General features: G+C 49.2%; 1 pseudogene; it reads right to left on the bottom strand.

Moving 5' to 3' along the window:
• Positions 1 to 7,702: 7,702 nt before the first annotated feature.
• Positions 7,703 to 12,728, bottom strand: part of LOC134369088 (histone-lysine N-methyltransferase PRDM9-like) — a 31,057-nt pseudogene continuing 26,031 nt past the window's right edge.

Below are 12,728 nucleotides of genomic sequence, written 5' to 3'. Positions count from 1 at the left end.
CCAGACCCCCGATGCAGTGTGGCTGTGGGAATCCTGTAAGAGGGGCGTGTGGTAGCTGCCAGCCTGACGCTAACAGTGGCGGTGATCATGCCAAACAACTGCAGTTCTGCATCAGGCATGGGAGTGGAGTTCCTGGAGAAAATCGCAGGAATAAACTCGCCTTCTGAGAGTGTGTGTAGCTGTGTTCAACACGGATGCAGTCATGTTATGCACAAAATTTCTCCTATTGCTTCCTCTATTTGTCTGCACATTATACACCCTTGTCTATCCTGTTGAATAATCCAGCTAAGTCCATGCAGATGGCTGTGGGCCACCGTGCTGCAGCAACTGGCTGGTCAGCACGCAGTCAGGGGCCAGGCCCACAGGGATGTTGCCATTCTCTTTCTTGGTGTGTTGGGGCATTCGTGGTATGTCGCTGCTTTGTAGTGAGCACTCGGGTGAACATGCTTGTAATGGAAACATTTTCAGGGTTTATGAGGGAAAGTGGCAATTAACCTGTCACTCAGCTGATTCCAGCCCAGCCTCCCAGAGAGCCTGCAAGTGGGACAGCCGTACTTACAGGAAGCCCGCTTTGTTTAACAACACAAACTAGCAAATTCGCTGTAATTGCAGACACTTGGTAGAGAATGGCCAATAGCTTGTCTGACATCAACCTGCATAGTTAAAATTCCCAGGTGCCATAAGTCTCTGTTGCCGAGAAAATATCCAGCACTCTCAATTGAGAGGCATTAAGTGCTCTCAGTACCCCACATAGCATTAGGGTCTCACCTTGTGTTCACGGGGCAGCTTAGGACTGGGGCCACACGTGTGACACACCCTTTCACAAAAGGATACCATGTGTGTGCAGAAGGCCAACTAGAGGTGCCTGGTAGCTCTGATGAGATCTGCAGAACTGCTTCTGTTTCCACTGCCCAGGGAGGTCACTGAGGCCCAAAGATGCCAGCAGACCCCAGGCACCACTTCATCGCATGACAGGTAAACTCCTGGTCAGGGCCCGACACAGAACACCCATCTTAGCAGACAGTGGCCTCCTTGGCCACAGAACACACTAATCTTTGGAACCCAAGGGACACACCTAGAGGTCCCAAGTGGGGACCACTCCTGGATTCAGGAGGCCACAAATGAGTTTGGAATGATGGTCAAAATTAGTAGAACAGATGCAACTGTCCAGAAGAGCCTGGTGTGGCCTGAGCACACTCAGGTGAGGACACCTGGAGTCCCATGTTTGTGTGGTGAGTTGGGCGAGAGACCAGGTCAAGGCTGAGGCATGGGCACAATGGTTTCTACCCTGGTTCTCCTCACATCAGACACTTTGTGAGCCCAGCATCCCTCCCCAGTGAACCATCTGCCCCTGCAGAACAGCAGCGTCCCTGCTCCAAGGCTGAAATCCCTTCGTCACGTGGGAGATGTTGCTTGGAGGTGCAGGGAGCATGGAGCTGGAGGCAGAGTTGCATGGAGTTTCAACATTGACAGCGTGCACCCTGGGACAGCAGACTCTGCTATCCATGCGCCCAGGGCAGCCCCTAACTGCTCAGCATCGCAGCCTCGAGGCTGCCAGTTAGGGTTAGAAGAGTCCCAGTCTAAGCATGGCTGTGATGCTCAGCATAGTCAATTATGCACAGTGTCGAATACTCGAAAGCACTCACGCATCTAGCACACGTCGCAGCCAGACCAGCCAGACTGACAGAGGGAGCAAGAGGCTGCTTCCTGAAGGTTATGTACACCAAGGCACAGCCCTCTCCTCAGGACACCCCCAGGTCCCTGGGGACCCTGTAAAGTTACAGCGAACATACAAGGGGGGTGCGTGGGCTCCTTGAGTCTGGGATCTGATTTTACTCTGTGTGAGCCTGCCAGGGCCACCATAACAAAGTCCTACAGCCTGGGCGGCTTAAACAACAGACATTTATTTCTCCCAGTCCTGGAGGCTGGAAGTCTGAGATCAGGACGTGGCAGGGCTGGTTTTTCCTGAGGCCTCTCTCCTTGTAGACACCATCTTCTTCCTCTGACCTCACATGGACATCCCTCTGTGTGTGTCTGTGTCCTAATCTTCTTTTCTTATAAGTACACCAGTCCTCTTGGATCAGGGCTCACCCTAGTGACCTCATTTTATCTTAATCACCTCTTTAAAGACCCTGTCTCCAAACACAGTCACATTCTGAGGTCCTGGGGTCAGGGCTCCAACACATGAGCTTTAAGGGGACTTGGCGTAGCCCATGCACCCTACTTAGGGCTAAAATGTGTTCTAGTCCCTCTCGCCTCAAGTCCCATGGGGTGATGTGGTGGCTTGGGGGACACTCTATGAACAGGGGTTGGAGTCCCAGCTGGGAAATCCACTGGCACTTTTAATCCCATGGTGAGGGGGCCAATCCCCTCCTGAGTTGAGCGGTTCTGGGGTGTCTTCCATCAGGCTGTGTCACCTCGACCTTCTGGGGCACCCATGTAACCCATCCAGGAGTGCTTGGTGTCAGGAAGCTAAGGGGCATCCTGGAGAGGACTTCGGGGCTGTGTGATGTCTCCCCTGACAGATGCTCAGCAAACATGGAGACCTTCAGGAGTTGGGAGTGGGGGTGCCCGGGTCTGACGTTTGGTTCCGGAAGCCTCATGGGTCTGGGTGTGTGATGCTGGGGGCGAGGAGTGCATTAGGTGGTGACGCAGGTGGGGGCTTGACGGGGCTGTGGCTGCAGGTGGCATGAGTGGTGGGATTAGGTTCTGGAGGAGGAACCTTTAGGAGCACTAAGGTGCAGAGCTACGGCGTGAAGGGGAGTGGGGGATAGTGGACAGCCCCTGTGTCTGGCTCAGAGCAAACCCCCGGGGTGGGCACAGCAAACCCCATCTCTGCTGACTGGATGCCTCTTAGACTCCAGGGGAGGTGGTCACTTGGTGGCTGCATAGATGCAGCTGGAGCTGGGGAGAGGAGCCCAGTTGGAGGCGGCACTGCTGGTGTCATCAGCATAGCGATGACAAGGAAGGGGCAAGGGGAAGTCTGTCACCAGCAGACCCCAATGGTGGTCAGGGGCCATCTTGGCTGAGGCAGGTTCTGAGCCACACAAGGCAGCGGCCACGATGGCTTGAGCCTCTCAGTTCAGATGCGTCACACCTCTAAATCCAGCTGCTGTGAAGTTGCCATGGCGCAGGCTGGTGGCTCACAGGGCTGCCTGCTGGGCATCACTGGGGTGTCGGGCAGCAGAGACCCTCTGCCCCGGGGAGGGTCTAGCGTTGTCAGCACTGCCTCCTGGCTATGGGACTTTCCATCTGTGCTGTGGTTTCCATGGTTCCCACTCTGCATGGCACTGTGCATCGAGTAAGTCACCCTGCCCACCCCCAAGGTGTCCATGGCATGTTTGGATGACAGACATGGGGTGGAGAAGCTGCTGCTTCGGCTATCAAGGGAAGCAATTGGATCCCTGCCTTCTTCTCAGCCCTGAGCCCAAACTGTTGCTGCTGCAAATGGCCTGTTCATCTGACTGTCCAAAAACTAAATAGCAAGTTTTTACCTGTTCCCAGCTGCAACAGGACTTCCACAGGCTTGAGGGGAATCATGGCCCCCAGGGACAGGAACACTGGGACAGATTCTCTCCCACTCCTTCTCCATCTCCCAGACACCTGCAGAATAAAAGAGACTTCGGGGTTTTATTTGGGTTTTTTTTGGAGGATCTCTTGGGGAAACTTAGGGGACAAAAGTCCAAAAAATCATACCTTCAAAAAAGACGGAAGTATTATTTCATGATTCCAGCACCTTAAATATCGTGAAGGAACTTTTGTGAACCAGCAGTAAGTGCTTGATGAGGACACATGATTTCAACGCAGAGGGACGGTGAAACTTCATAGCAGACTCAGAACCTACTTACAGCACGCTTGCGGCATCGCCAGGGCTAGACTGGGCTCTGGGTGTTTAGGAGTGAAAAGGGCAGTCTGTGCATTAGGTTCCCGGGGCTGCCACAACAGAGGACCACAGGCAGGGCAGCTCGAACAGCTGAAGCTTGAACAGCAAGGTGTCCCCTCTCACTGTTCTGGGGCACAAGCCCAAGATCGAGTGTCGGCAGGACTGGCTCCTTCTGAGGCTGTGGGGAAGAACCTGCCCCATGCTTCTCTCCCAGCTTCCAACGGCCACAGCGGCCTTGGTTTGTAGACAGCCAGCTTCCCCCTATCGTAGAGAGCCAGCTTCCCCCATCCATGTCTTTCCTATACCCAGATTTCCTCTTTCAAAAAGGACCCCAGTCGTCCTGGCTTATAGGCCCACGACAATGACCTCATCTTACCCTGATCGTTTGTAAAGACCCTATTCGCAGGTACTGGGGATTACAACTTTTTGGGGAAACACAATTCAAGCCATACCAGTCTGCCTTTGAAAGATATACAAGCAATCAACGACATACATAATAATATGGAGAGCTAACTTTTATTGAGTACTTACCATGTGCCAGACATGGTGCTAAGTGTGTTATACACATTCATTAGCCCTGCAACAGCTCTGTGAGGTAGCACTATGGGCTGAATTGGGCTCCCCCACCCCAATTCATAAGTTGAAGCCCTAACCCCCAGTAGCTCAGAATGTGACTATATGTGGTCTCACGGTGATAAAATGAGGTTGTTAGGCCTGGCCCTAATTCAATGTCCTGTTCTTATAAGAAGAGGGAATTTGGGCACAAAGAAAGGATGCTTGTACACAGTGAAAAGACCACGCGAGGACACAGGGAGAAGAGGGCCTCACGAGAAACTGGCCCTGCCACACCTCGATCTTGGCCAGGACTCTGAGAGGATAGAGCTCTGCTGCTGAAGCCCTGTTCTTGGTATTTTGTTATGGCAGCCCTGACAAACTCGTACAGGCAGGAACATATACTCTCTCTGTTCTTCTGACAAAGAAACTGAGGCACAGAGTGTTACCAACCGGCCAGGCTTGCCCTGCCCTCTCGCATTAAACAAATGACCTCGAAGTCCAAAAGCTGATGCACGGATTGGAAGGTTTATTCAGATTACACGTACTCAACTAAATGTCTAACCAAGCAAACAAACAAAGAGAAAAGAGGAGCAGTGGAACCAGTTCAGCCTAGACCCAATCGGCAGGGCCAACCTACCCCATTAACAAGAATTGATAAAAGAAGTTCTCCCCCTTGCTTTCAGCATAAAGAAGAAAAGTACCAACTAGATTTAAATCAAAAAAACAAAGCATAGCCAGGAGCCCTCCACGGTGCACCTGCACAGACGTGGATACAATCCAAGCAAACAGAACAGGTCTCGGAAAGTCAGAGAAAGGTAAAGAGAATAAAGCATTGCCTTGTCAGAACTTAGGACAGGGACTCCAGGAGAGATCTGCCAGCAGCAGAGACATGGGAGCAAAATAGTCCCAGTGGCCACTTGCCTCTTGCAGCTGGAGTCCTCTCCGATGCCCTCCCAATTTTTGCCAGTGATTAAATTAGGAAATCGGATTCCAAAGTCATAGAAATGAATCATGTACCCAGCAGTAAAGCAAGCAGCGCTTTATGAAAAGAGGAGATGGACTTATTCATGAGGGGGGTAGCAACAGTAATTTAGCCCCCCCAGGGGAGCTGCTCAGGGTCTTTTTATAGGAAAGGAGTTAAGGGGTGGCAGGCAGCATCACTGGAGGTGGTCAGTTCTGTTCTTCCTGGTTGTGTCATGAGTGCATGCTCAGTAGGCAGTGCTGTTCATCATTGTCACCCCAGGAGGGTCATTGTAGCAGTCACCTTGATACTTTGTGCACAGGTGAGAATTCCTAAAGCGGTCTTAGGTTAATCTGTAACTTTTACAATTGTAGTAAACAAGCCTTGGGAAGGGTTTTTTCCACTCAGGAAATATCTGTTTCCTGTCTTATGTCAGTCTGTTTTGTCAGGGCAGCCCATGGGGTAATCATTTGCCCAGAGGGGTCTCATATCTGAGGTGTGGAAAAGTAACGAAGTGTCTTCTGCAGGGAAAATGGAGTCAGTTTGGTTGCAGGCTTAGCCTTACTCTGTTTCAAGAGAGGTTTAGTGACTTAGCTCACGTGGTCAGGACCCGACAGAAACGAGGCCTCTCTCTGCAGCACACACACTCTGGGGTGCTGTGCTGCGCTTCCTTAGACTCCCTGGAAAAATGTGATTCCTCAGTGCACCCTCAGTGTGCAGGAGCGTGAGTGTGGAGATAAAACCCGTTTCAACCATCTTAAGCAAATGGGCACAAGGCGGAGGAGTATTGGATATGTTGGGGAAGGAATGAAGGACCAAGCCCAGAAGCGAGAGACAGACCAGGCCGCAGAGATAGCTGGGTGCGGACTGGATGCACTGGGCTTTGTCTCCTCTCCCCGCTGCACCCTCGGAGGAAGAACTGGCTCTTCTCCCATCACAGAGCATGTGCCACACCTCACAGTCTGTGACGAGGTAGATTGATTTAGCTAATGCCATTTTTACTGTTCAAAAAGTGTCCTTGTTTGAACCCACCCCCCAACACCTATGGTGAAAATTGAAGTTTAAAAATTGTCCTGTTCTTACACAAATTTTAAATTCTGCCTGCCTTTGCTGTTTCCCGCCTATGCTGTCCCTGACTAATAAAACCAAGAGCTGTTTCTGGATGTATCTAGACAACCTGAGGAGGAAACCGCTCTGTGGAAGTTTTTGCTGTCCCTAAGTGATTAACTGGCTTGTCTTGGCTTCTGTAGCCAGCTTGCAGGAGGCCTCAAAAAACCCCCTCCCTCCTCAAACTAGGAGGAAACGTGTGTGACTATATGATAACTTTAAGTGTGTGACTATATGATTTTCTTGCCTGTGTGACAATGTGCCTTTAAAAGACCCTTTCAATTTAAACTCAGGGCTCTTCTCATACCAGAATATCTGGAGAGACAGTTGCCGGTAAAGACCCCCTTTTACAATTCTCAGTTGGACGTTCTGGTTCCTTTTCTGTGCGACAGCCTCACCACAAGTCCAGCTGCGGAGAGACTGGGATCCAGGGTGGTCAGATTCCCAATTGGCAGATGTCCACTGGCTGCCGCCAGCCCAGCACTGCGGGAGTTGGTGTTTAGTGGGTGCAGAGTCTCAGTCTGGGAGATGAGAGAGTTCTGGAGAGGGACAGTGGTGATGTTTGCATAGCAGTGTGAACGTGCTCAATACCCCTGACCTGGACACTTAGATGGTCAAGATGGTCAGTTCTATGTTACGAATGTTTCACCACAATAAAGATTATTCCTTAGAGAGAGATACTGACGGGTGCACTGAGAGATGGGCTTAGATGGGGCCCACTTGGGTTGGGCCCCAACCTTAAGCCATGCAGCTTGCGTGGCGCCGTGGCTGGGCGCTCGCAGGCGTCAGTGGCATGGCCAGGGAGGTCAGTCCCCAGCCCAGGATGGCGCAGGCAGCAGAAAGGCGTCCTGGCGAGGGATCATCCCGGGGCTGTCCAGGGCCAGGGGACCCTCGGGCTGCAGCAGCGAGTAGGACTAATGGTCCCAGAAGGAGCGCGGCTGTGAGGGCGTCGTGTCCATCCATACTCGGGTGGCCAAACGGCAGAGAGCAGGTGTCCGCGAGAGCCCTCTTGACCCGCGGGCGGAGCGGCGGACCCCGGGTCGCGGTGCGTGCGGCCCGTCTCTGGACCCTGCGGGCCGGGTCCACACAGCTGTGGGGTGGCGAAGCCTGGAGCCCGGGAGCCCGGGACCCCGGGCCGCAGCCGCACCGCATAGTGAGCCCCGGGGACATGTGCCAGGCGTGGTCGGGGGCGGGAGTCAGGACGGGGAGGGAGCCAAGGAGCGACAGGGGCAACCGGGGCGCCGCCCAGGGCCATGCTCTGCCAGAGACTGCGCGACGGCCGCCGTGAGCCTCCCAGCGCCCGGGCACCGCCGCGCGGCCCGGGCCACCTGCTCGCCGGGGCCCAGCAGCCGCGCGGCTACCCCCGTCCAACGCCCCGCTCTCTGCCGGCGCCACCCCGCCCACCCGCCACACCCGTCACCGCTCGGCTCCACTCGGTCCCATCCGCCACCGCTTGGCTCCACCCGCCACCGCTCGACTTCACTCGCCACCGTCCGGCTCCGCTTGGTCCCATCCGCCAGCATTCGGCTCAGATGGCAGCCTGAGGGTGGGGTGCAGGTGTAGGTCCTGCAGAGCGACAGCTGAGGGGCAGGTGTTGGTGCAGCAGAGTGACAGCTGGGGTGCAGGTGTAGGAAGTGGGCAGCTGGCAGACGGGAGGTTTGCCCCTACTTTAGGTGGTTCCCGAGTGTCCACCTTCTGACTGCATCCTTCACCCTCTCCGCGAGCCAGACGGAGCCTCTCAGCAGGTGGGAAGCCGAGCGTGCAGGGCGTCAGCAGTCCAGGGGATCTGCCATCACCGGACAGGGGCTACCTCAGCAGAGCTTGAGCCACGACGCCAGGTGTAGTGGATCGAATCATGCCCCCCGCCAACTCATTGCAGCTTGAATTGTGTCCCCCAAGTTTTATGAATTAGAAACTTAGGGAGGTCAAGATGGCGGAAGAGGAGAGGTGCCTGCCGCTTTTCCGCCACCAGTAGAAGCAGCCTGAGGCCCGCGCTGGATGCAGCTGTAGCAGAGTCAGCGCAAAGGAACGGCTTCGAAAGGGTGTCTTTACCCTGCCGAGGACCGGGAATCTTCCCCCAACGCAAGCAAGGGACCCCCCGGTTCGCCGCAGCCCGCGTCTCAGCCGCAGCCGCAGAAGTGGAAACATGGAGGCCTGAACAGCGTGTGTCACCCCAGGCTGCAGCGGTGACCACAGCTTCTGACCCCCACCCCCCGCCTCCACCTGCCCGTCCCTGGAGCTGGAAGCAATTCAACTGGCGGCCGAGAAAGGGAGACGTCCAGTGGGAGAGGCAGAATTTCCATGGAGACCACATGCCCTGCAGGGCCGCCACTGAGTGATCCAACTGGTAGGCTTCACAGCTGCCACCCAGCTTCATTCCCAGCTCAGCCCAGTGCATACAAAGCGGGGAGACGTCTGGCAGGGGAGGCGGGAACTCCACAGGGTCCACGCTGCTGCTGCACAATCCAGCAGCAGGTAGGCTTCACCACCGCCACCCGGCTCCATCCCAAGCCCCGCCTAGCGCACACAGGGCAGGGAGACATCCTGCAGGGGAAGGGGAAGCTCTGCAGAGTCCACACGCTCTGCGGTGCCTCGGTGCATCCCAGCAGCCCGGAACAGAGCACACAGGAACAGGGAGTCACTGAGGTAGCAATACCAAATTGGCAACCACAGCAACATCTTAGTCAGTCAATAGTGCCAAACCTGTGGACTGTGAAACCCCCTGCCACAATGAATAAACAACAAAGAAAAGATAGAAATACAAAAAATCAAGAAAGTACACCACCAAAAGATAATAAATCTCAAGCTCTAGATCCTATAGAACAAGAAGCCCTTGAAGTGACTGACAAGGAATTTCAAGTGATAATTCTGAGGAAACTGAATGAGATACAAGAAAACTCAGGTAGACATCATGATGAAATGAGGAAAAGTATACAGGACCTGAAAGAGGAAATGTACAAGGAAATCAATGCCCTGAAAAAATATGTAGCAGAACTTGCCGAACTGAAGAAGTTATTCAGGGAAATAAAAAACACAATGGAGAGCTTAACCAACAGGCTTGTGGAACTTGAAGAGAGAACCTCTGAACTTGAAGATGGGCTGTTTGAAATAACACAAGCAGACAAAAAAAAAAAAAAAAAGAAAGAAAGAAAGAAAGAAAGAAAGAAAGAAAGAAAGAAAGAAAGAAAAAAGAATCAAAGGCATTGAAGAAAATCTGAGAGAGATATCAGATAAACTTAAGCGCTCAAATATCCGACTCATGGGTATTCCAGAAGGGGAGGAAAAAGGAAATTGCATTGAAAACATATTCAACAAAATAGTAGCAGAAAACTTCCCAGGTATAGGAAAAATCACAGATCTTCAGATCCAGGAAGCTCAACGATCTCCAAATGTATTCAACTCAAAAAGGCCTTCTCCAAGACACGTTATAGTCAAATTGGCAAAACTCAAAGACATAGAGAGAATCTTAAAAGCTGCAAGAGAGAAGCATCAAATCATCTATAAGGGAGCCCCAATCAGACTAACATCAGACTTTTCATCACAAACCCTAAAAGCCAGAAAGGAAAGGGATGATATATTCAAAACACTAAAAGAGAGATTGCCAGCCAAGAATACTCTACCCTGCAAGGCTATCCTTCCGAAATAAAGGGCAAATAATATATTTCTCAGATAAACATAAACTGCGGGAGTTCACCACCACACGACCACCCTTACAAGAAATCCTCAAGGGAGTACTGAGTTTGGTTCCTGAAAAATAACTACCACTGCCATAAAAACCCAAGAAAAATCTAAAGCCACTAGTATAATACAAATGGCATTCATGAAGAGAAAACAAACAAACAAAAAGGCTATCTACAACCTAAGGAACCAAGAAACACAGAAAACAAACAGTAAATCAGAAAGCAAGGAACAAAAGACACTGAAGCCAACCAAACAACAATCAACAAGATGCTAGGAATAAACCAACACTATTCAATAACAACTCATAATGTAAAAGGCTTAAATTCCCCAATCAAAAGACACAGACTTGCTGACTGGATTAAAAAGGAGGACCCAACTATACGCTGCCTTCAAGACACCCACCTCACCTATAAAGACTCACATAGACTAAGAGTGAAAGGATGGGAAAAGATTTACCATGCAAACAGAAAAGAAAAAACGAGCTGGAGTAGCTATTCTTATATCTGACAAAGTAGACTTTAAACTAAAAACCATAAAAAGAGATGACGAGGGAACTATATAATGATAAAAGGACTGATCCATCAAGAAGACATAACAATCATAAATATGTATGGACCCAATGTTGGAGCAGCCAGATTTATAAAACAAACTCTATTAGACCTAAAGAAGGAAATAGACACTACTACCATAATAGCAGGGGACCTGAACACCCCACTGTCAATATAGGACAGATCATCTAGGCAAAGAATCAGCAGAGAAGCACAAGATCTAAAAAATACTCTAGACCAGTTGGACTTGGCAGATATCTACAGAACATTCCACCCAACAACCTCAGAATATTCATTCTTCTCATCAGCACATGGATCATTCTCCAGGATAGATCACATATTGGGTCATAAATCAAGTCTCAACAAATTCAAAAAAATTGGAATTATCCCATGTATTTTCTCAGACCATAATGGATTAAAACTAGAAATCAATAACAAACGAAATTCTGGAAACTACACAAACACATGGAAATTAAACCGTATTCTACTTAATGACATATGGGTCCAAGAAGAAATCAAGCAGGAAATCAAAACATTTATTGAAACTAATGAAAATAATGATACATCATTATTATTATCCCAAAACCTGTGGGATACGGCAAAAGCGGTATTAAGGGGGAAATTTATTGCATTAAATGCTCACCTCAGAAGAATGGAAAGATGGCAAGTGAACAACTTTACACTTCACCTTAAAGATCTAGAAAAACAAGAACAATCCAAACCTAAAGTTCGCAGACGGAAAGAAATCATTAAGATCAGAGCAGAACTTAATGAAATTGAAACCCAAAAAACAATACAACAGATCAATGAATCAAAAAGTTGGTTTTTTGAAAAGATAAATAAAATTGACAAACCATTAGCATGGCTAAAAAAAAAAAAAAAAAAGGAAGAGAGAAGATTCAGATAACAAAAATTAGAAATGAAAAAGGTGATATTACAACTGATTCATCTGAAATACAAGGAATCATTCAAGACTACTATAAACAACTATACACCAACAAGTTTGAAAATCTGGAGGAAATGGATAAATTTCTGAACACACACCAGCTCCCAAAACTGAGCCATGAAGATACAGAAAATCTGAACAGACCAATAACAATAAAGGAGATTGAAGCTGTTAGCAGAAAGCTCCCAACAAAGAAAAGCCCAGGACCAGATGGATTCACAGCAGAATTTTACCAAACATTCAAAGAGGAATTGACACCAATTCTTTACAGACTATTCCAAAAGATTGAAACAGACGCAAGTCTCCCTAACTCTTTCTATGAAGCAAACATCATCCTGATATCAAAACCAGGTAAAGACATAACCAGAAAAGAAAACAACAGGCCGATATCCTTGATGAATATAGATGCAAAAATCCTCACTAAAATACTAGCAAACAGAATACAGCAACACATATGTAAAATTATTAACTACAATCAAGTGGGATTCATCCAGGGATGTAAGGTTTGTTCAACTTATGCAAATCAATAAATGTGATACACCATATTAATAAAATCAAACACAAGGACCATATGATCATCTCTGTAGATGCTGAAAAAACATTTGATAAAATTCAACACTCATTCATGACAAAGACCCTCTATAAGTTAGGTATAGAGGGAAAGCATCTCAAAATAATTAAAGCCATATATAATAAACCCACTGCCAATATCATCCTGAATAGGGAAAAGCTGAAAGCTGTTCCTTTAAGAACAGGAACTAGACAAGGATGCCCACTCTCACCACTCCTATTCAACATAGTGTTGGAAGTACTAGCCAGAGCAATCAGAGAAGAGAAGGAAATAAAGGGCATCCAGATTGGAAAAGGTGAAGTCAAACTGTCCCTGTTTGCAGATGACATGACCCTATATATCGAACAGCCTAAAGCCTCTACAATAAAAAAAAAAAAAAAAAAAAAAAAAAAAAAAAAAAAAAAAAAAAACTCTTGGAGGTGATAAATTACTTCAGCACAGTAGCAGGATACAAAATCAACACACAAAAATTAGGA

This window comes from Cynocephalus volans, unplaced genomic scaffold (assembly GCF_027409185.1).
Source record: "Cynocephalus volans isolate mCynVol1 unplaced genomic scaffold, mCynVol1.pri scaffold_35, whole genome shotgun sequence".
Classification (NCBI taxonomy): Eukaryota; Metazoa; Chordata; class Mammalia; order Dermoptera; family Cynocephalidae; genus Cynocephalus; species Cynocephalus volans.
Note: the sequence above shows the minus strand (reverse complement) of the source record. Positions and strands in the feature narration are given on the sequence as shown.